The sequence below is a fragment of the Bufo gargarizans genome, chromosome 7, assembly GCF_014858855.1.
Source record: "Bufo gargarizans isolate SCDJY-AF-19 chromosome 7, ASM1485885v1, whole genome shotgun sequence".
NCBI classification, from domain to species: domain Eukaryota; kingdom Metazoa; phylum Chordata; class Amphibia; order Anura; family Bufonidae; genus Bufo; species Bufo gargarizans.
Window position 1 is genome coordinate 166,951,487 of NC_058086.1, and position 23,949 is coordinate 166,975,435.

Genomic DNA, 23,949 nt, shown 5'->3' on the forward strand with positions numbered 1-23,949 from the left:
TATAAGACTGTCTATCTGTTCCAGAACAAAAAGCAGAAAATTGTGTAACAAAGAAAATACTGATGACTTTGACACACCATAATATTGCCTCCTATGTACCAGAACATAACTACTATAATACTGCTCCTATGTACAAGAATATAACTACTATAATACTGCCTCCTATGTACAAGAATACAATAATGCGTCTTCTTCGGTACAAGAATATAACTACTATAATACTGCCTCCTATGTTCAAGAATATAACTACTATAATACTGCTCCTATGTACAAGAATATAACTACTATAATACTGCCTCAAATGTACAAGAATATAACTGCTATAATACTGCCTCAAATGTACAAGAATATAACTAATATAATACTGCTCCTATGTACAAGAATATAACTGCTATAATACTGCCTCAAATGTACAAGAATATAACTGCTATAATACTGCTCCTATGTACAAGAATATAACTACTATAATACTGCTCCTATGTACAAGAATATAACTAATATAATACTGCTCCTATGTACAAGAATATAACTACTATAATACTGCTCCTATGTACAAGAATATAACTACTATAATACTGCCTCCTATGTACAAGAATATAACTACTATAATACTGCCTCCTATGTACAAGAATATAACTGCTATAATACTGCCTCAAATGTACAAGAATATAACTGCTATAATACTGCTCCTATGTACAAGAATATAACTACTATAATACTGCTCCTATGTACAAGAATATAACTAATATAATACTGCTCCTATGTACAAGAATATAACTACTATAATACTGCTCCTATGTACAAGAATATAACTACTATAATACTGCCTCCTATGTACAAGAATATAACTACTATAATACTGCCTCCTATGTACAAGAATATAACTGCTATAATACTGCCTCAAATGTACAAGAATATAACTGCTATAATACTGCTCCTATGTACAAGAATATAACTACTATAATACTGCTCCTATGTACAAGAATATAACTAATATAATACTGCTCCTATGTACAAGAATATAACTACTATAATACTGCTCCTATGTACAAGAATATAACTACTATAATACTGCCTCCTATGTACAAGAATATAACTACTATAATACTGCGTCCTATTTTAAAGAATATAACTAATATAATACTGCCCCTATGCACAAGAATATAACTACTATAATACTGCCTCAAATGTACAAGAATATAACTGCTATAATACTGCCTCAAATGTACAAGAATATAACTAATATAATACTGCCTCCTATGTACAAGAATATAACTGCTATAATACTGCCTCAAATGTACAAGAATATAACTGCTATAATACTGCTCCTATGTACAAGAATATAACTACTATAATACTGCCTCCTATATACAAGAATATAACTACTATAATACTGCTCCTATGTACAAGAAAATAACTACTATAATACTGCCTCCTATATACAAGAATATAACTACTATAATACTGCTCCTATGTACAAGAATATAACTAATATAATACTGCTCCTATGTACAAGAATATAACTACTATAATACTGCTCCTATGTACAAGAATATAACTACTATAATACTGCCTCCTATGTACAAGAATATAACTACTATAATACTGCTCCTATGTACAAGAATATAGCTACTATAATACTGCGTCCTATTTTAAAGAATATAACTAATATAATACTGCCCCTATGCACAAGAATATAACTACTATAATACTGCCTCCTATGTACAAGAATATAACTACCATAATACTGGTCCTATGTACAAGAATATAGCTACTATAATACTGCGTCCTATTTTAAAGAATATAACTAATATAATACTGCCCCTATGCACAAGAATATAACTACTATAATACTGCCTCCTATGTACAAGAATATAACTACCATAATACTGGTCCTATGTACAAGAATATAGCTACTATAATACTGCGTCCTATTTTAAAGAATATAACTAATATAATACTGCCCCTATGCACAAGAATATAACTACTATAATACTGCCTCATATGTACAAGAATATAACTACCATAATACTGGTCCTATGTACAAGAATATAACTACTACAATACTGCCGCTTATGTACAAGAATTTATTGATTATAATACTGCTCCGTATTGAAATTAAAGGGGTTCTCTGGGGTTCACTACTGATGATTTATCAGTGCATATCCCACTCCCTGGACACCAGACGATCCGGTGTACAAAGAGGCTGCGTCCTTCTGTCAGTGCTTAGGCCTTTTCCTAGGCCATGTGACGTGTCATCTTCTTTGGTCACATGGCCTAGGGACTGTTCAGCCTCATTCATGTGAATGGCACTGAACTGCAATACCAAGCACGGCCACATTACTATGTATGGCGCTGTGCTTGTTAAGCTGCATGAAGGCCGCTGCACTCACTGGAGCGCTGCAGCCTTCTCGAACGGTTGATCTTTGGAGATTCCGGAAGTCAGATGCCCAACTATCTCATAGGGATAGCTATTCATGACCTATACTCAGGATAGGTTAAAACCCGGAGAACCCCTTTACTGTGTAATCATGTACTGCAGTTGCTCGGTGCTTAGTTAGTGTTCATAGTCCTATGTACAAGAATATAACTACCATAATACTGCTCCTATGTACAAGAATATAACTACTATAATACTGCTCCTATGTACAAGAATATAACTACTATAATACTGCCTCTTATGTACAAGAATATAACTACTATAATACTGCCTCCTATGTACAAGAATATAACTACTATAATACTGCCTCCTGTGTACAAGTATATAACTACTATAATACTGCCCCTATGTACAAGAATATAACTACTATAATACTGTCTCTAATGTTCAAGAATATAACTACTATAATACTGCCTCTTATGTACAGGAATATAACTACTATAATACTGCCTCCTATGTACAAGAATATAACTACTATAATACTGCTCCTATGTACAAGAATATAACTACTATAATACTGCTCCTATGTACAAGAATATAACTACTATAATACTGTTTCTAAGTACAAGAATATAACTACTATAATACTGCTCCTATGTACAAGAATATAACTACTATAATACTGCCTCCTATGTACAAGAATATAACTACTATAATACTGCTCCTATGTACAAGAATATAACTACTATAATACTGCTCCTATGTACAGGAATATAACTACTATAATACTGCTCCTATGTACAAGAATATAACTACTATAATACTGCTCCTATGTACAGGAATATAACTACTATAATACTGCCTCCTATGTACAAGAATATAACTACTATAATACTGCTCCTATGTACAAGAATATAACTACTATAATACTGCTCCTATGTACAAGAATATAACTACTATAATACTGCTCCTATGTACAAGAATATAACTACTATAATACTGTTTCTAAGTACAAGAATATAACTACTATAATACTGCTCCTATGTACAAGAATATAACTACTATAATACTGCTCCTATGTACAAGAATATAACTACTATAATACTGCTCCTATGTACAAGAATATAACTACTATAATACTGCCTCCTATGTACAAGAATATAACTACTATAATACTGTTTCTAAGTACAAGAATATAACTACTATAATACTGTCTCCTATGTACAAGAATATAACTACTATAATACTGATCCTATGTACAGGAATATAACTACTATAATACTGCTCCTATGTACAAGAATATAACTACTATAATACTGCCTCTTATGTACAGGAATATAACTACTATAATACTGCCTCCTATGTACAAGAATATAACTACTATAATACTGCTCCTATGTACAAGAATATAACTACTATAATACTGCTCCTATGTACAAGAATATAAGTACTATAATACTGCTCCTATGTACAAGAATATAACTACTACAATACTGCCGCTTATGTACAAGAATTTATTGATTATAATACTGCTCCGTATTGAAATTAAAGGGGTTCTCTGGGGTTCACTACTGATGATTTATCAGTGCATATCCCACTCCCTGGACACCAGCCGATCCGGTGTACAAAGAGGCTGCGTCCTTCTGTCAGTGCTTAGGCCTTTTCCTAGGCCATGTGATGTGTCATCTTCTTTGGTCACATGGCCTAGGGACTGTTCAGCCTCATTCATGTGAATGGCACTGAACTGCAATACCAAGCACGGCCACATTACTATGTATGGCGCTGTGCTTGTTAAGCTGCATGAAGGCCGCTGCACTCACTGGAGCGCTGCAGCCTTCTCGAACGGTTGATCTTTGGAGATTCCGGAAGTCAGATGCCCAACTATCTCATAGGGATAGCTATTCATGACCTATACTCAGGATAGGTTAAAACCCGGAGAACCCCTTTACTGTGTAATCATGTAGTGCAGTTGCTCGGTGCTTAGTTAGTGTTCATAGTGAGATGTCACACATCAGATAGTTCTAGTTAGGGCTGAGTTTCTGTCTCGGTTCAGGTTTTATATTATACAGGTATATGGCGGTATTACTTGTGTCTGGCGGGGCTGTAGTTACTCATTCACAGATGGTGTGACTGGCACAAGGTCGGCTCTCTTATGTACACTGAGGTTTTTCAGGTTTTTACTGTAAAGTTCTGGGGTCAGGGTCAGTGATCCGGCGACTTTCCGAAATAATATCTGATCGGCGCGGTCTTCAGCTGTATTTCTCTACTGCCCATATGGTCCAGGGTTGGACAACCTCCTCTAAAGCCCATGATGGAGCAGAGAACTTCCTGATGGGGGTTATCCTCCTTTTCAGGACTTCCCCTAACTCTGCTTAGTGTAATCATTGGCTCCATGAAATGTTACGGCGCAGTGATGGGGCCCCGCAGATGAGGGAGGACCCATGAGGACGCACGGTTGGCGGGATGCATTATTCTTATAGGACGCTGATCTCCCAGTACAGTCATATGGAGCCATCCCCAGATTTTCTGCAGCAGATAGACCCGTGTGAGGGTCGCCCAGAAGACAGCGTCCATAGGGCCACAGTATACCGTATGGGGGGGCTCTGTGATAGCCCCCCGCTCTGTGGGAGACTCTCAGCTCCTGCCCATGTGTTACTCCTTGTTTTTCCTTCTTTACAATCACTGGGAACCTTGACACAGAAAAACAGGACGGAATTAACCCTGAGATGATAACTGCACCTCCAGCGTGTAGATGGTAGAGCGCCGCACAGCGACCCACCTACCGGCCCAAAGGTGACACTACATAGTACATACCCCCCGACCGGGAACAGAAAAACTGCATTCACTGTGCGCAAGACACCAGACAAATCTATCTATCTATCTATCTCCTATCTATCTATCTATCTATCTATCTATCTATCTCCTATCTATCTATCTATCTATCTATCTATCTATCTCCTATCTATCTATCTATCTATCTATCTATCTATCTATCTATCTATCTATCTATGTCTTTTCTTTCTTTCTCATATCCATCTACTCCCTCCCTCATATTTATCCATCTATATGTTTACCTACAGGGGTGTAACAAGGACCCATGGGGCAAAACCTAGAATGCAGCAACACCATGACCGCCTTCAGTAGCTTGATTATGGGAAGAATATGATTATCCGTCTAAGGACAACATCTGCATGGAATCTGTATGTTCTCCCCGGGTTTGCGTGGGTTTCCTCCGGGTTTTCCGGTTTCCTCCCACACTCCAAAGACAGACAGATCGGGACCTTAGAATGTGAGCCCCATTTGGGGACAGTTGGATGCTAATGTCTGTAAAGCTCTGCGGAATATAGTAGCGCTATATAAGTGCATTAAATAAATAAAAATAAATAAATAAATGTTGGTTTTCATAATGCACACAGTGATGTCACAATGGTGGGATGTTGTGCACAGTGATGTTCACAGTGAAGTCAGAGAACAGCAATCAGGCTTAGGCCTCATGCACACGACCGTTCCGTTTTTTGCGCAAAACAGACAAGAATAGGACATGTTATATTTTTTTGCGAGGCCACGGAATGGAGCAAAGGATGCGGACAGCCCACGGAGTGCTGTCCACATCTTTTGCAGCCCCATTGAAGTGAAAGGGGCTGCATCCGAGCAGGAATAATGCAAAAAGGTCATTGTCTCTTCTATTGTCCATATTTAGCGCATGTCTGAGTTGAGATGAGCCCCTTTAGTTTTTGGGGACCCAGAGCAGCTGCTATGCCTTATAGGTACACCCATGGTCTATCTATCTATCTATCTATCTAAAAACAAAAATAGTCAGCAGCACTCTATATGACACCGGGTGCAAATCCACAAAACGCTCCTGGACAGGGAACAGTGTAGTAGAAATATCAAAAACTGGGCAGCACTCCGGTCTTGTGAAAGTTCAGTGACGTTTATTCACACCCCAAAGCGATGCAGCATTTCCGCGCTCTCAATGGAGCCTTTGTCAAGCTCGTGAACACAGTGCTCTCTGCAAATAGGTGGATCTCATCAGAGTAACAGGATTGCTCATTACAATACATTCAACAAGTATCAATACAAAACATGATTACAAAATTCATCAAAGTGCATCAATATACATAGACCATCATAGTATTAACCCAATGTGTAAATGATGTGAAAATAACTTTAAATCACATGTAGAAACCAGTATTACATACATAAATACTACTGATTATCATATAAAGTGCGGCTGTGCTCAAGTGTGTATCAATTAAAAACGTAAGAGAAGGACAAACCACGTCACGAAATCTCATATTGCGATCCAGCGTTGGCGTCCCCTGGCACATACTGCGCAGGCGCCAAAGTCTATCAGTGAAACGCGAGATCCTGCCGCGTCCCGCGCATGCGCACAGACCGCCTGTACGCGAATGCCGGAACGCACCCAGGGCTCGCGAGTTCTCTCCACTTCTCGCGCATGCGCATTACAGCCGCCTCCAACTCAGTGTTTAACATCTGGCTCCACACTGTCTCCATTGACGACCGCAGGAAGCGGGGATGTAGTTACTGGAGCCATGGCTATAATCAGCCTTGGTTTCCTGTGACGGTGGGGACTGTGCACTGGATTCATCCCCTGTGTACATTTCTCCATAGACATCACCCGGTTCCTGATGGCCACTGTCCCATTAGACCGCGTACGAACCCGTTACCATGGTCACATAGTGACAACCACATTGGTTCTCGATCCTCCGGATTGACATGCGCAGTGGAGTAATTGCCGCTGAGTTGGAGGCGGCTGTAATGCGCATGCGCGAGAAGTGGAGAGAACTCGCGAGCCCTGGGTGCGTTCCGGCATTCGCGTACAGGCGGTCTGTGCGCATGCGCTGGACGCGGCAGGATCTCGCGTTTCACTATCTATCTATCTATCTATCTATCTATCTTATCAGACTTTGTAGGCTATCGAACACAATTGTTTTCATTCACTGTATTTATCCCTCTCCATAAAGTAGAACTCCTCCTCTTATCGAGGCTCCTTTCTTTGTACCTGCAATAGTTTCCTGATTATATTTTTTATCATTATTATATATTTTTTCCTTATACTTTATTATTAGTTTTTGATTGTCCTTGCACACAGCAGCCAATCTGAACAAGCAGAACTTCAGTGCAAAGCATGGAGGATGGACAGAGCACAGCTGTGATACAGGAAAAAGAGAAAGCAGATTCCATTTTCCGCTTAGATCACCCTGCAAGGAATTTGCAGTTCCCGATCACAGCTGAGCTTCGATGTAGCAGAGCTAAGTGTCAGCCAAGACTGAGACAAATGTCTGATATCACCCACGGGGTGTAATGGCTAAATATGGCTTAGACTTTAACTAGAATCATATTTCTTTTTCATGAGGTGAGGTTTTTCAGCAGGACACGGCCCTCACCTCAAGTCTAAGTAATACAAATAATAATGTGAAATTTTCCACTTTAGTGGAAACTATTTAACTAGTGTCATTTTTGTCTTGGCCACTAGAGGGCAGAAGGATACTGTTGAATGTAAAGGACCGCGCATACTGGGCTTGTAAGATACACTTGTCACCAGGGGCCTGGCTATAGGGGTCACAGCAGTCGCAATTGTGACCAGGTGTCATGGTGCCCACAGGGCCCCCCTTGCCAGTGGCACACCGCCAATTATAACGGTGATACAGTTAGATGCTGCAGAGGGGCACAGGAGCGATGTCTCCATGCCTCACCGTTACCTCTGATAGGCTTCAGGTATAGTGCTTGTAGCCTATCAGAGGCCGGCACAGGTGGTGCGATAACTTAATCATCATCACATCACTGTTAGGCCTCTTTCACACGACCGTATGGCTTTTTCAGTGTTTTGCGGTCCGTTTTTCACTAATCCGTTGTTCCGGTTTTTGTTTCCATTGTGTTTCTGTTCTGTTTTTCCGTATGGCATATACAGTGTACAGTAATTACATAGAAAAAATTGGGCTGGGCATAACATTTTCTAAAGATGGTTCCGTAAAAACGGACCGGATACGGTAGACATACAAGATGCACTTCCGTATGTGTCCCATTTTTTTTGCGGACCCATTGACTTGAATGGAGCCACGGAACGTGATTTGAGGGCAATAATAGGACATGTTCTATCTTTCAACGGAACGTAAAAACAGAAATACGAGAACCGGAATGCATACGAAGTACATTCAGTTTTTTTTGCGGAACCATTGAAATGAATGGTTCCGTATATGGACCGCAATACGAAACGCAAAAACTGGCCCGTAAACGGAAAAAAAAAAGAGGCCTTAGCCGCAGGGAGGTAGGTATTTGAGAGTGTTGCTTTTTATTTGGCACCATGCTGTTGGACCACAATGGTGCATTTTGTACTGGCACACATTATGGGGGCACTATGGGGACATTGACTCTACTGGTGGCACTAAGAGGGGGCATTTTTGCACTGGCACACATTTTAAGGAGGTATTTTTGTTGCACTGGCACACATTTTAAGGAGGTATTTTTGTTGCACTGGCACACATTATAATGGGGTGTTTTTATACTGGCACACATTATAATGGGGAGTTTTTATACTGTCACACATTATAAGGCTACATGCAGACGACTGTATGTGTTTTGCGGGCCGCAAAAAAAAATACGGATTACAGCCGTATGCCATCCATTATTTTTTTGGGTGGATCCATTGAAACAATGCCTAAAATGGACAAGAATAGGACATGCTCTATTTTTTGGGCGGGGCTACGGAACGGACATACTGATGCGGACAGCACACGGTGTGCTGTCTGCATTTTTTGCGGACCCATTGAAATGAACGGGTCTGCATCCTGTCCGCAAAAAAAAACGGAACGGAAACAAACAACGTTCGTGAGCATAAGGCCTAAGGAGAATTATCACTACTGGGGGACTATGGGGAACGTAATTACTAGTGTGGGCACAATGGGGGCATTATTACTATCGGGGGATTCTGGCGGATAATTATTTCTATTGGCAAGATTTTTGGGAACACTATTACTGGGAGGGGGGGGGGGGGTTGGGGGAGCAACACAATTAATTTTGGGACCATTATGTTTACTATTTCACTGCCTGTATAGATACTAAAAATAAAATGAATAAATCGTTATTACCGGAGGTGAGGGGCCGCGCAGATGAGCAATGCACGCTGCCCCTGCTGACAATGAGGGATCGCGCGTAGGGCTCTGTCGTATGCGCGGCCCCTCACCGCCAGTAGGGGTTGCGCCCTTTTTTGTTCTTGTTTTATTGTGGGAACCGAAACACGGAATGTTTGCGCGATCTCCCAACACCAGGGAGCATCGCGTCCTTTTCCACGTGCATCACTCTGATACATTGTGTGTTAATAACTGACACATTGTATCCGTTGTGGTTCATATTGCTCTTCAGTGTCGCCTGTTCATATCTGAGGCTCCTGATGATCCGGTGACAATCAGAGAAACGTGTTGAGCGCGATAGATAGAATGGCTTAACAACTACATAACACTTTCAGAAGATGCATTTAGCTAATTAACCGTATTAGATCTGCACTGGTGGAAGCCGGGGTTGTTCCAGGCAGTCACCACACAAATATACCAGACCTCTGCATGTGGTGCTGAACCATACTGGATCCGGGGACATGATCTTTAATCATTACTAGGGATTTACTATCCCATTGATTCTGGTGAACGGACAATTCACATAATCAGAAAATACGGATCTAGCCCCGGCTATTATCTATCTATACCGCTACACTCACAACAACACAGGCTTTGGATTGTTGCACCACCTTATAGCCCCTTTTATAAATATTAAGGGACCTAATAGTTTAGAGGTCCGAGCCTGTGATACGAGGGCAGCTGCCCATCGAAGATTTTAATAATTTACATTTAAAGGGATTCTGTCACCAGGTTTCACCCCTGTCAGCTAAACACATGCTGATGTTCAGGGCCTCACCAGGATTCCTAATGTGGGCTTCTAAATGTGATCCGTAGCCTTATTTTGCTAAAAAACAGGTTTTACTAACCTGTCACTCAAAGAAATAAGGTGCCCAAGGGGATGTCAAGGGATGCAAGGTGCCGGCCGCACCCACTGCCGTTCGTGCCCAGCTCCGCCTTTCCAGACTTCTGTGCCGCCTCTCGCTCTCCCTCCCTCCCCCTCCTCCTGCTGTAAGATCTCGCACGTGCGCACAGGGCTCTGAGAGGCTGGCTCCAGAGTGAAGGTCATACCTGGGTTGAGCGAAGTGCCGGCGCATGCGCACTTCGCTTTAAGAAGCCAAATCGAGATGTTCAAACTGAGTATAACTATATATTTTATCTGATGTGTACTAAATCATACTAACCACTAGATGGCGGAAGACACCCGTTCATGTGCAGATTATTATAATAAGATATTTATCAATTCAGATCATGATAATAAGATAAAAACAAAAGAATATGCAGCTAAGAGCAAACTGGAATTCCAGTTAAAGTCTCAAGAAAAACTCAAACCGCTACCTCATGGGTGCCGCATATCTGCAATTTATGTAAGATGCCTTCTAGTACCAATTTATTAGGGAGACTGAATTATTAGGGGTACGGATCGGGCGATCTGTCACAAAGACCGTAATTGCTGAACAGTGTGTTGTCTTCCTGCCGCTCGAGTTTCGACACATCGCGGATCGGGTTGAAATTAGAGTGTCGCGGTATCCTTTTATGTCCTGAGTGGGAATAACTGAGACACGGCTGGATGATGGCTATGACTGTGGGAATAACTGAGACATGTTTGGATGATAGCTATGACTGTGGGAATAACTGAGACATTGCTGGATGATAGCTATGACTGTGGGAATAACTGAGACACGGCTGGATGATGGCTATGACAGTGGGAATAACTGAGACATGGCTGGATGATAGCTATGACTGGGGGAATAACTGAGACACGGCTGGATGATAGCTATGACAGTGGGAATAACTGAGACACGGCTTGATGATGGCTATGACAGTGGGAATAACTGAGACATGGCTGGATGATAGCTATGACAGTGGGAATAACAGAGACATGGTTGGATGATAGCTATGACTGTGGGAATAACTGAGACACGGCTGGATGATGGCTATGACAGTGGGAATAACTGAGACATGGCTGGATGATAGCTATGACACTGGGAATAACTGAGACACGGCTGGATGATAGCTATGACAGTGGGAATAACTGAGACATGGTTGGATGATAGCTATGACAGTGGAAATAACTGAGACACGGCTGGATGATGGCTATGACAGTGGGAATAACTGAGACATGGCTGGATGATAGCTATGACACTGGGAATAACTGAGACATGGCTGGATGATAGCTATGACAGTGGAAATAACTGAGACATGGCTGGATGATAGCTATGACAGTGGGAATAACTGAGACATGGTTGGATGATAGCTATGACTGTGGGAATAACTGAGACACGGCTGGATGATAGCTATGACAGTGGAAATAACTGAGACATGGCTGGATGATAGCTATGACAGTGGGAATAACTGAGACACAGCTGGATGACATGGCTATGACTGTGGGAATAACTGAGACATGGCTGGATGATAGCTATGACAGTGGGAATAACTGAGACACGGCTGGATGATGGCTATGACAGTGGGAATAACTGAGACACGGCTGGATGATAGCTATGACAGTGGGAATAACTGAGACATGGCTGGATGATAGCTATGACAGTGGGAATAACTGAGACACGGCTGGATGATAGCTATGACAGTGGAAATAACTGAGACACGGCTGGATGATGGCTATGACAGTGGGAATAACTGAGACACGGCTGGATGATAGCTATGACAGTGGAAATAACTGAGACACGGCTGGATGATGGCTATGACAGTGGGAATAACTGAGACACGGCTGGATGATAGCTATGACAGTGGGAATAACTGAGACATGGCTGGATGATAGCTATGACAGTGGGAATAACTGAGACACGGCTGGATGATAGCTATGACTGGGCAGTTAATGTACGGGGTTACAGTCTGTTTAGAAAGGATCGTCAAAACCGGAGAGGGGGGGGGGTCTGCCTTTATGTAAAGTCCTGTCTAAAGCCCACAGTCCGAGAAGATATAAGTGAGGGACATGGACATGTGGAGTCTCTGTGGGTAGAGATACATGGAGCTAAAAACAATAATAAATTACTAATAAGAGTTTACTATAAACCACCTAATATACCGGAGTCCACAGAAAATCTACTACTAAACGAGATAGACGAGGCGGCAATTCATAATGAGGTGGTTATTATGGGGGAACTCCGCAGATATAGACTGGGAAACTGAGACCTGTACATCTCATAAAGGAAACGGGTTCTTGGCAATAACGAAAGACAATTACCTCTCCCAACTGGTTCCGGACCCGACTAGAGGGACGGCCATACTGGACTTAGTATTAACCAATAGGCCTGACAGAACAACAGATGTGCAGGTCGGGGGACACCTGGAAAAAGTGACTAGAAAGTAATAACCTTCCAATTATCATTCAAAAGAGCGTTTCTACAGAGAGGAACAAAAATACCAAACTTCGAAAAAGCTAAATTTAGCCAACTAAGAGAGGCCATAGGCCGAACTAACTGGAACAAAGTGCTCAAAAATAAAAATACAGCCACAAAATGGGATATTTTTAAAAGCATCCTAAAATCTAATTGTGAGAGGTACATACCGTATGGGAATAAAAGGTTAAGGAACAAGAAAAAAACTATGTGGATAAATAGAAATGTAAAGAAGGCAATAAATGAAAAAGAAAGCATTTAAATCACTAAAACAGGAGGGTAGCGAGGAAGCACTGAAAAACTATAAGGAAAAAAATTGAATATGTAAAAAACTAATAAAAGCGGCCAAACTAGAGACCGAGAGATTTATTGCCAAAGAGAGCAAAACTAACCCAAAAGTGTTCTTCAATTATATAAATGGTAAAAAAGTATAAATCTGAAGGTGTCGGCCCTCTACAGAGCAATGAGGGGGGAGTTGCAGAGAGCGACGAGGAGAAAGCAAAGCTATTAAATATTTTCATTTCCACTGTATTCCCTGAAGAAAATAAACTGTCAGATGACATGCTGAATGTTTAAGTAAATTCCCCATTAAAAGTGCCCTGTCTGATCCAGGAAGAAGTACAGCGGCGTCTTCAAAAGATTAAAATAGACAAATCGCCAGGACCAGATGGCATACACCCCCGTATCCTAAGAGAATTAAGTAATATCATAGCCAGACCCTTTTTCTGATATTTAAGGATTCTATACTGACAGGGAGTGTTCCACAGGATTGGCGCATAGCAAATGTGGTGCCAATATTCAAAAAGGGTCCAAAAACAGAACCCGGAAACCAGGGGCGTACATAGAAATCACTGGGCCCCATAGCAAGAATCGAAATTGGGCCCAATTCCCCGTTTATAGCCCCTCCCACTACCCATTCCAGGCCTCTCTCTTTGTTCCATGAACTATTCTTGCTGCTGCGTTTTATAATTTATGCCTTCAGGGCCGGATTGGGATTACAAAACAGCCCTGGCACACAAAATAGGTATAACAGATGCAGTGTGTACAGATATATAGTATATACAGCAGTGTACTGATATGTGAGGTACGAGGTATAATAGATGCAGTGTACACAGGTATATAGTATATACAGCAGTGTACTGATATGTGAGGTACGAGGTATAATAGATGCAGTTTGTACAGATATATAGTATATACAGCAGTGGACTGATATATGAGGTACGAACTGTAATTTATACCTTATACCTCATGTCAATACACTGCTGTATTTATTCTATACCTCTACACACTGCATCTATTATACCTCGTACCTCACATATCAGTACACTGCTGTATATACTATATACCTGTGCACACTGCATCTATTATACCTCGTACCTCACATATCAGTACACTGCTGTATTTATTCTATACCTGTACACACTGCATCTATTATACCTCGTACCTCACATATCAGTACACTGCTGTATATACTATATACCTGTGTACACTGCATCTATTATACCTCGTACCTCACATATCAGTACTCTGCTGTACATACTATATACCTGTACACACTGCATCTATTATACCTCGTACCTCACACATCAGTACACTGCTGTATATACTATATACCTGTACACACTGCATCTATTATACCTCGTACCTCACATATCAGTACTCTGCTGTATATACTATATACCTGTACACACTGCATCTATTATACCTCGTACCTCACATATCAGTACACTGCTGTATATACTATATACCTGTACACACTGCATCTATTATACCTCGTACCTCACATATCAGTACTCTGCTGTATATACTATATACCTGTACACACTGCATCTATTATACCTCCTACCTCACATATCAGTACACTGCTGTATATACTATATACCTGTGCACACTGCATCTATTATACCTCCTACCTCACATATCAGTACTCTGCTGTATATACTATATATCTGTACATATTGCATCTATAATACTGTGTAATATATGCAGTATATATATATATATACACACACACACACAGAGCAGTGTATTGATGTGAGACATACAAGGTATAATACTATAGATACATTGTTTACAGAAATATGTGGTCAGTTACACATTATGGTCACTGTGTGTGTGAGGCACATGAGGTAGTGGTCACTGTATCTGTCTGAAGTATTATACATGAGTGAGCAATGAGTAAAAACAGGGCATGGAGGGGGGGGGGGGGGTCAAATGATGAGAAGTGGAGGGCCTCTCTTACCATTCCATTCCAGTCTGTATGGATCAATGCAGAGCTGATTGTGAACTTCTAATACTTGCTGTTAGGGGTTGAAGGACCTGTGATGATGTCATCATAGGTCGTGGCAGATGTACCTTTCAAAACTAGGAACTACACCATTTTTGGTGCAGTTTCTTTGCTACATCCTGCAGGACCTGAGACGTTGAAGATGATGTCATCACAGGTCCTGGCAGATGCACTGTTCTAACCTGAGAACTACACTTTACACTGTGCAGTTCCCTTACAGGACCTGTGATGACGTCATCAAAGGTCCATTAGCTTCAGAAAGATAGACAGAAGTAATTAGGTGGCGGGGCCTCTCCTCCCCTGCGGGCCCCTCTTCCTCACGGGCCCCATAGCAGCTGCGTGGTCTGCCTATGTGGTAGGTACGCCACTGCTGGAAACTATAGGCCGGTAAGTTTAACCTCTGTCGTGGGTAAACTGAAGGTTTTCTGAGAGATGCTATCTTGGAGGATCTCAATGAAAACAAGCAAATAACGCCATATCAGCATGGCTTCATGAGGGATCGGTCATGTCAGACTAATTTAATCAGTTTCTATGAGGAGGTAAGTTCTAGACTTGACCGCGGCGAATCAATGGATGTCGTGTATCTGGACTTCTCCAAAGCATCTGACACTGTACCACATAAAAGGTTAGTATATAAGATGAGAATGGTTGGACTGGGAGAAAACGTCTGTAAGTGGGTAAGTAACTGGCTTAAAGAGTCTCCTTAGCAAAGCCCTAACAGCATTGCTCAGGAGTCTGTCTGCCGTCTTCAGCATTTTCCTGAGCTCTTGTACCAGATCTCTCCAGGACTTTGTTTAGGAAATCCCATCGAACGCTATCAAACGCCCGGGATGCATCCGGAGCTGCCATTTCTCTATCTTTTACATTTACTGTTGCCTATGTATATTGTGTTCCGTTTTGGCATAAATCCTGCCTGATCTCAATGGACAGTTTCCTGAATGCATTGCGATAATATTTTTACTGCCCTCCTAGGTTACTTTCACACTCGAGTTTTGGCTTTCCGTTTGTGAGATCCGTTCAGGGCTCTCACCGGCGGTCCAAAACGGATCAGTTTTTCCCTAATGAATTCTGAAAAAGGATCCGCTCAGAATGCCTCAGTTTAGTCTCCATTCCACTTTGCTTGCAGCGTTTTGGTGTCGGTCTGACGAAACTGAAAAGGATCCGTCCTCTCACACAATGTAAGTCAATAGGGACGGATCCGTTTTCACTGACACAATCTGGCACAATAGAAAACGGATCCGTCCTCCATTGACTTTCAATGGTGTTCAAGACGTATACGTCTTGGCTATGTTACAGATAATACAAAGGGATCCGTTCTGAACGGACGCAGACGGTTGTATTATATGAACGGATCCGTCTGTGCAGATCCATGACGGATCCGTACCAAACGAGAGTGTGAAAGTAGCCTAAGAAAGACAAAATAAGTACCTATAAAAAAACTACCAGACCGCATGAAGTTAATAATACAGTCGTGGCCAAAAGTTTTGAGAATTACATAAATATTGGAAATTGGAAAAGTTGCTGCTTAAGTTTTTCTAATAGCAATTTGCAGATACTCCAGAATGTTATGAAGGGGGATCAGATGAATTGCATAGTCCTTCTTTGCCATGAAAATTAACTTAATCCCCAAAAAACCTTTCCACTGCATTTCATTGCTGTCATTAAAGGACCTGCTGAGATCATTTCAGTAATCGTCTTGTTAACTCAGGTGAGAATGTTGACGAGCACAAGGCTGGAGGTCATTATGTTGGGCTGATTGGGTTAATGGCAGACTTGACCTGTTAAAAGGAGGGTGATGCTTGAAATCATTGTTCTTCCATTGTTTAAAGTCTACAGTCGTGGCCAAAAGTTTTGAGAATGACACAAATATTAGTTTTCACAAAGTTTGCTGCTAAACTGCTTTCAGATCTTTGTTTCAGTTGTTTCTGTGATGTAGTGAAATATAATTACACGCACTTCATACGTTTCAAAGGCTTTTAGCGACAATTACATGACATTTATGCAGAGTCAGTATTTGCAGTGTTGGCCCTTCTTTTTCAGGACCTCTGCAATCCGACTGCGCATGCTCTCAATCAGCTTCTGGGCCAACTCCTGACTGATAGCAACCCATTCTTTCCTAATCACTTCTTGGAGTTTGTCAGAATTAGTGGGATTTTGTTTGTCCACCCGCCTCTTGAGGATTGACCACAAGTTCTCAATGGGATTAAGATCTGGGGAGTTTCCAGGCCATGGACCCAAAATGTCAACATTTTGGTCCCCGAGACACTTAGGTATCACTTTTGCCTTATGGCGCGGTGCTCCATCCTGCTGGAAAATGCATTGTTCTTCACCAAACTGTTGTTGGATTGTTGGAAGAAGTTGCTGTTGGAGGGTGTTTTGGTGCCATTCTTTATTCATGGCTGTGTTTTTGGGCAAAATTGTGAGTGAGCCCACTCCCTTGGATGAGAAGCAACCCCACACATGAATGGTCTCAGGATGCTTTACTGTTGGCATGACACAGGACTGATGGTAGCACTCACCCTTTCTTCTCCGGACAAGTCTTTTTCCTGATGCCCCAAACAATCGGAAAGAGGCTTCATCGGAGAATATGACTTTGCCCCAGTCCTCAGCAGTCCATTCACCATATTTTCTGCAGAAGATCAATCTGTCCTGATGTTTTTTTTGGAGAGAAGTGGCTTTTTTGCTGCCCTTCTCTGAACGATCTCGACCAGGAGTCCGTCAGGTCCCGGGGCTTTATTGTTTGCTGCATTCTTTACCTCCTCTTGAAGTTCCTATAGGAGAATCTAAAACTAACATTATCAGGGGAAAGAACGGGAAGATTGTTATTCAAGTATGAATCCAGTTTATCTATAATATAGCTCTTTATAATATCTATACAATATGTCCCCAGTCTCCGCTGATTCCTGTGTCTTAGCACCGTTCTCCACAATCAGGCTTGCAAGATTTTTGGGGTGGTTTATTTATTTTATTAAGTTGTCTTGCTAGACATTGACCCCCCTTCAATCTAATGATATCTTCTTCTCCTTAGCTTCCTCCACCAGTATCTTGCTACAGTGCCTTGCAAAAGTATTCACCCCCCGTGTTTTGTTACATTACAGCCTTAAGTTCAATGTTTTGTTAATCTGAATTTTATGTGATGGATCAGAACACAATAGTCTAAGTTGTTGAAGTGAAATGATAATATATAAATAAAACTATTGTTTAGAAATAGAAAACAGAAAATTGTCCTGTGCGTATGTATTCACCCCCTTTGTTAGGAAGCCCATAAAAAGCTCTGGTGCAACCAATTACCTTCAGAAGTCACATAATTAGTGACATAATGTCACCTGTGTGCAATCTCAGTGTCACATGATCTGTCATTACATATACACACCAGAGGCTGCAACACCTAAGCAAGAGGCATCACTAACCAAACACTGCCATGAAGACCAGGGAACTCTCCAAACAAGTAAGGGACAATGTTGTTGAGAAGTACAAGTCAGGGTTAGTGTCACGGACGGTGTACAGGAAACAAGGCAAAGCAACATGCATAAATGACTCGCTGGATCCAACAGCTAAGGAACCAAAGGGAGACCCCTGCAGAAGACCTGGCACTTTCCCTGGCTTCTCAGCCTATGCAAAGATCCGAATGGTGGAGGTTTGCATATCCACGTACCTTGACTATATAACCCCTGAGCACCCTACAATAGTGAGGGGACACGACCACCGGCCCCCTACACAAGACACGGAGGGAGTCAGGGTCACCTGGGATCCAGCAAACAGAAAATAACAGATAAATGTTCAACACTTAACTTTGTAGCAGACAGGAGAACAAGATCAGCATGCACACACACTCCAGGAAGAAGTATAAGCCGCCCAGAAAAGCATTCTGGGGAGGAATTTAAAGGGAAGCAATTAGTCCAACACATGACAGCTGAGAGAGGCTAATGAGATGAGGAACTGAATACCACAACAAAGAAACTCAAGGAGGAGGTTCTGAAAGGCCTCTGTCAGAGCTTCTCAGCTGTCTGGTTGTGACAGTACCCCTCCCTCTACGAGTGGACTCCGGACACTCAGAACCCACCTTCTCAGGATGGGACCTATGGAAAGCCCTGATGAGACGAGAGGCCTTAATGTCCGTCACTGGGACCCACATCCTCTCCTCAGGACCATACTCCTCCCAATGAACAAGGTACTGAAGAGAACCGCCGACAAGACGAGAATCCACAATCCTAGAGACCTGAAATTCAAGATTCCCATCAACCATAATCGGAGGAGGCGGCAAAGGCGAGGGTACAATGGGTTGAACATAAGGTTTCAATAAGGACTTATGAAAAACATTATGGATCTTCCAAGTCTGAGGAAGATCAAGACGGTATGCAACAGGATTGATGACAGACAGGATTTTGTAAGGCCCAATAAACCTAGGACCCAACTTCCAGGAGGGAACCTTCAATTTGATATTCTTGGTAGACAACCACACCAGATCACCAACATTCAGGTCCGGACCAAGCACACGTCTCTTATCAGCCACACGCTTATATCTCTCACTCATGCTCTTTAGATTATCCTGAATCTTTTGCCAAATAGATGACAAAGACGAGGAGAATCTGTCCTCATCAGGTAAACCAGAAGACCCCTCTCCCGAGAAAGTCCCAAACTGCGGATGAAACCCATATGCACCAAAAAATGGTGACTTATCAGAGGACTCCTGACGACGGTTATTTAAAGCAAACTCAGCAAGGGACAAAAAAGAACACCAATCCTCTTGATTCTCCGCCACAAAACAGCGCAGATATGTCTCCAGATTCTGATTGACGCGCTCTGTCTGGCCATTCGACTGCGGGTGGAAAGCAGAAGAGAATGACAACCGAACCCCCAAGCGAGAACAGAAAGCCTTCCAGAATCTGGAAACAAACTGCGTGCCCCTATCAGAGACTATGTCTGAAGTAATACCGTGCAATTTGACAATGTGATCAATAAATGCCTGTGCCAGCGTCTTAGCATTGGGCAAACCAGGAAAAGGGATGAAATGCACCATTTTGCTAAAACGGTCCACCACCACCAGAATCACAGTCTTCCCCGAGGAACGAGGCAGGTCCGTTATGAAGTCCATGGACAGATGTGTCCAAGGACGGGAAGGAATGGGTAAGGGAAGGAGAGGACCTGATGGCCGTGAATGAGGGACTTTGGCACGAGCGCAAGTCTCGCAGGCTGCCACAAAACCCTCAACCGACTTACGAAGCGCAGGCCACCAGAATCTCCGAGCGATGAGATCCAGTGTGGCTCTTACCCCCGGGTGCCCAGCAAGGACCGTATCGTGGTGTTCTTTAAAAATCTTGTGTCTTAAAGCGAGAGGCACAAACAACCTCCCAGGAGGACAAAGATCAGGAGCCTCTGACTGGGCTGCCTGCACCTCTGCCTCCAATTCAGGAAAAAGAGCAGAGACCACCACACCTTCAGCCAAAATGGGACCCGGGTCTTCAAAATTCCCGCTTCCCGGAAAACAACGTGACAGGGTATCTGCCTTCACATTCTTAACTCCAGGGCGGAACGTGACAACAAAATTAAACCTAGAAAAGAACAAAGACCATCTGGCCTGTCTCGGGTTCAGACGCTTGGCTGACTCCAAGTAGGCCAGATTTTTATGGTCAGTAAACACGGTAATAGGGTGTCTGGCTCCCTCTAGCCAATGGTGCCATTCCTCAAAAGCCAACTTGATGGCCAACAATTCCCTATCTCCCACATCGTAATTTCTCTCTGCGGAGGAGAGTTTTCTTGAGAAAAAGGCACCCGGTCGCCAATTGGCAGGAAGGGAACCCTGAGACAAGACCGCCCCCACACCCACCTCAGAAGCATCAACCTCAACTATGAAGGGTAACGAAACATCAGGTTGCACCAAGATGGGAGCGGAAGCAAAACTCTCCTTGATATCAGAAAAAGCCTTACGCGCCTCTACTGACCAAGAAGAAAAATCTACCCCCTTTCTGGTCATATCAGTGAGTGGTTTAACAATAGAAGAATAATTCAAAATGAACTTCCTGTAATAATTGGCAAAGCCCAAAAAACGCATCAGCGCCTTCTGATTCTCAGGAAGCTCCCACTCAAGCACAGCGCGGACCTTCTCGGGGTCCATGCGAAAACCAGAAGCGGAGAGAAGAAACCCCAGAAATTGAATTTCTGGAACCGCAAACACACATTTTTCCAGTTTCGCATATAATTTATTCTCCCGCAGGATGAGCAAGACCTGACGTAAATGTTCCTTATGAGTTTTGAAATCGGGAGAAAAAATCAAAATGTCATCCAAATACACCAATACAAATTTTCCCATCAAATGATAAAAAATGCTGTTCACGAAATGTTGAAAAACGGCTGGGGCATTCATCAAACCAAAAGGCATAACCAAATTTTCAAAATGGTCCTCAGGGGTATTGAAGGCCGTCTTCCATTCGTCCCCTTCTCTGACCCTGACCAGGTTGTATGCCCCTCTTAGATCTAATTTGGAAAAGACTTTAGCCCCAACAACCTGGTTAAACAGGTCCGGGATAAGAGGAAGCGGATAAGAGTCACGAATTGTGATATTGTTCAGCTCCCTGAAATCCAGACAAGGTCTTAAAGAACCATCTTTTTTCTTAACAAAGAAAAAACCAGCGGCAACAGGTGACTTCGAGGGTCGTATGTGTCCTTTTCTCAGACTCTCAAAGATATAAGCACGCATAGCGATCCTCTCAGGTTGGGAAAGATTGTATAAACGAGATTTAGGCAGCTTGGCGCCTGGGATGAGATTAATAGGGCAATCGTACTCCCTGTGCGGGGGCAAATCCTGAACTCCACTCTCAGAGAAGACATCCGAAAATTCAGAGAGAAAAGATGGTACAGTCTTAGTAGCAACCTCAGAAACAGATGTCGTGAGGCAATTCTCTCTGCAAAAGTCACTCCAACCATTTGCCTCGCTTGCCAATCAATGGTGGGGTTATGTTTAGTGAGCCAGGGTAGCCCCAACACTAGAGGGGTAGGCAAACCGCTAAGGACGAAACATGACACATCCTCAACATGAGCATCACTCACAATTAAACGGATATTGTGAACTATGCCCTTTAATGATTTCTGAGAAAGTGGAGCGGAATCAATCGCAAAAACCGGAATATCCTTTCCCAAAGTGCACACCTGGAAACCATGAGTTATTGCGAATTGACTATCAATGAGATTGACCGCTGCTCCACTATCCACAAAAATCTCACAAAAAATGCTCTTGCTCTCTAGCGCCACCCTAGCAGGCAGGACAAAACGGGAACTACAAGCAAACGGAAAATCTTCAATCTCCGCCTCAATCCTGCCAATAGCAACAGACGGAACATTTTTAAAAGATTTTTTCCTCTTTGTTTCTTTATTATTCCCAGAGAACTGCCTGAATCTCCTAGAGGGACAAATATTTGCCAAATGATTAATACCTCCACAACAAAAACAAACCCTCCCATGCGGGCTGAATCTTCTATTGTCAGAAGCAATCAACCCCAGCTGCATGGGCTCCTGCTCAGAAGGGGCTGACAGCGACTGAGACCCCTGCGCACAGAATGGGACCGCTGCACTGTCCTGGGACTGAGTATGACAGGAAGGGGACATCTCTCCTCTCTCTCTAAGACGCCTGTCAATACGAACGGCCTGAGACATAGCAGAGTCCAAAGAAATAGGCCTTTCATGAAAGGCAAATGCATCTTTCAATCCCTCTGAAAGACCATGGCAAAATTGACTTCGGAGCACAGCATCATTCCAACCAGTATCAGCTGCCCAACTCCGAAATTCTGAGCAGTATATTTCTGCGGATTGTTTACCCTGGCATAAGAGACGTAGTCTAGACTCCGCCAGAGCAATACGATCCGGATCATCATATATCTGACCCAGGGCTAAAAAGAATTCATCCACTGAACGGAGGGGCCGTGCCCCCTCCGGCAGCGAAAAGGCCCAGGACTGAGCGTTACCCCTGAGCAGCGATATAATGATCCCTACCCTCCGTTCCTCATCACCAGAGGAATGGGGAAGAAGGCGAAAATTGAGTTTGCAAGCCTCTCTAAAACGCACAAAATTCTCACTACCCCCGGAAAACGTATCCGGGAGCGAGATCTTAGGCTCAGAACAAACTCCATGAACGCAAGCTGAACCGGTCACTTGAAGCTGAGAAAAAGTCCTGCGGAGATCAGCTACCTCCAATGAAAGACCCTGGAAGCGTTCAGCCAAAAGTGAAACCGGATCCATGCTTGAGACGGTTATGGCGGCTTATAATGTCACGGACGGTGTACAGGAAACAAGGCAAAGCAACATGTATAAACGACTCGCTGGATCCAAAAACTAAGGAACCAAGGGAGACCCCTGCAGAAGACCTGGCACTTTCCCTGGCTTCTCAGCCTATGCAAAGATCCGAATGGTGGAGGTTTGCATATCCACGTACCTTGACTATATAACCCCTGAGCACCCTACAATAGTGAGGGGACACGACCACCGGCTCCCTACACCAGACACGGAGGGAGTCAGGGTCACCTGGGATCCAGCAAACAGAAAATAACAGATAAATGTTCAACACTTAACTTTGTAGCAGACAGGAGAACAAGATCAGCATGCACACACACTCCAGGAAGAAGTATAAGCCGCCCAGAAAAGCATTCTGGGGAGGAATTTAAAGGGAAGCAATTAGTCCAACACATGACAGCTGAGAGAGGCTAACGAGATGAGGAACTGAACAGCACAACAAAGAGAACTCAAGGAGGAGGTTCTGAAAGGCCTCTGTCAGAGCTTCTCAGCTGTCTGGTTGTGACA